At 37.2% G+C, this 2142-nt stretch overlaps 1 protein-coding gene across 1 annotated transcript in view; it reads left to right on the forward strand.

Moving 5' to 3' along the window:
* Window positions 1-229: 229 nt before the first annotated feature.
* Window positions 230-2142, forward strand: part of STK26 (serine/threonine protein kinase 26) — a 17042-nt gene continuing 15129 nt past the window's right edge. The window contains exon 1 of the mRNA XM_010157928.1: window positions 230-456. The gene's annotated coding sequence lies outside the window, so the exon portion shown is untranslated. The remainder of the gene's footprint in view (window positions 457-2142) is intronic.

Genomic DNA, 2142 nt, shown 5'->3' on the forward strand with positions numbered 1-2142 from the left:
TGCTGAGGCTCTTACCTTTGACATAATTGCATAATGTATGTTCTGTAACTAATAGCTGAATTAGAAGTTAGTGTGCAAGAAATAAATTTATCTGATGCGAGCCTTCTAATAATGATAAATCTGGATGATGCGCTTCTTGGGAAGTAATGAGAGCTAATAACTTGGAAGTAAATTAAGTAAACTCGTGTATATTTATTTTTTTTTCTTCTTTTTTCTTTTTTCTAGAACCATAGAGCAGACCCAGAAGAACTATTCACAAAACTGGAACGCATTGGGAAAGGCTCCTTTGGTGAAGTCTTTAAAGGAATTGATAATCGGACACAGCAAGTGGTTGCTATAAAAATCATAGATCTTGAGGAAGCAGAAGATGAAATAGAAGATATACAGCAAGAGATAACTGTTTTAAGTCAGTGTGATAGTCCTTATGTAACAAAATACTATGGATCATATTTAAAGGTAATGTATAGCGTTGCCCAAAGATTTACTAGCCCCCAGTTCTTTTGAATGTCGCTAGGAAAAAATTCTAAAATTGAGGAAGAGTTATCATGTCAGCTTGACCTTTTTTAGTAGGTTTTTGTTTTTCTTTAAACAGAGCTTTTCACTTTGTTTTGCACCTTCTGCTTGCTTTTTGAGGCTGGAATTTGCACAAAATGGCTAGAGAATGAACGGAGTTGATTCAGGATTCCTCTTGCCATTGCTGTTGCTTTTGGATCTTGGTTTTCTCTTCTTCCACAATCCCTGGCACAATATTATGGCCTCTCTGGGGCAGAAAAAAATTCCTTCATAGCTATAGAAACAAAAACCTGTCTCTGATATGGGAAGAACCCCTGTGTGGTGTAGAGATGTGTTGGTAATTATGCAGCATAGCAGGCTTGAGACAAAGTAAAACTGACATCAGCAGTTACGTAACCACCCTGTGAAATGTTACCTAAGGCATAATTTAAAAACAAACAAAAATGAAAACCTACATGAATCCAAAATGTTGACTCTTTTCAACTTGCAAAACTGTCCAGGTATAATCACCTTAAATGTTGCTGAAATGATCTGCAGTGCATACGTGTGTTAGATGATTTTTTAAAAAAATAAAAGCTGAAGTGTTAACCATAGTTAGAGCTGTCTTAAACATGGGGGTTTTGTTTGTTTTGGGGTTTTTGGTGTTGTTATTGTTGGGTTTGTTTTTGTTTGTTTGGGTTTGGGTTTTGTTAGTTTTTGGAGCATTGCATTTTGTTTTGGTGTTTGGTTGTTTGTTTTTTTCCTCTCCTCCCCAGGGATTTCTGTCTTAATGCATAGTGGGTTTTTAGTTACTGTTCTAAAGACAGAGCTCTGAGGAACGTTCTTGTGTCACACTTGTGCTGTATCTTTCTGTGACACTATAAAAGTATTTGCAGAATGTATTTAGTAGTGTTCTTTGTAGATTTGGCATTTTTCCTCTTTAAATTACCAAAGTATTCAATTTTTTAATATTTTAATGCCAAGGGGGTAATTTAATTTTCTGGTCTCCAAATACTGAATTCTCATTTTGACCCAGATAAGGCAGCTGGGATGGCTTTACTGTCTACTTTGTTACTCAGTATTCTGTGGGTTTTTCGCACTGAACATACAGGTTGGCACTGGTGTCCAATCTTTCCTGCTCTTTACTGGGCTCAGTGAGTGGAATTTTTGTTTTGTTGGCAATGAAGTGCTAAACCTCTGAGATGCAGGACAATTTACTTTGACATCACAGTATATTAGAACAACCTGGTGGTTCTCAAGATAACTTTGAATTCAGCTAGCAGTGTTCCCTTGGAGCAGTGCACCGATGGTCCTGCAGCTCCAGACGTGATCAGGCCTTTTTACGGTCCTTTATTTGTCTCTGATGAGCACAGTCCTAAATATATCCTCCTTGGTGTCCATCATTTTAACTTGGTGTTGTAAAATCCCAGTTGTTTGCCTTGAAGTACAAACAGGTCAAGGTAATATTGGGAAGTGTTTTTGCTTGGAAAAGTGTTTTGTTAAATTTCAGAATTAAACAGCAATTTCAGCAGCTGTAAATGGGGAAGGGAAACCTTTATTTGGTGAGGGTTTGTTTTGTGTGATTTCTGTTTGTATGGGGTTTTTTTTTGAGGGGTGGTGGGTGGAAAAAGCTTTGTGAGGCATCAGTTG

Source organism: Eurypyga helias, unplaced genomic scaffold, assembly GCF_000690775.1.
Source record: "Eurypyga helias isolate BGI_N326 unplaced genomic scaffold, ASM69077v1 scaffold19970, whole genome shotgun sequence".
In the NCBI taxonomy this organism is placed as follows: Eukaryota; Metazoa; Chordata; class Aves; order Eurypygiformes; family Eurypygidae; genus Eurypyga; species Eurypyga helias.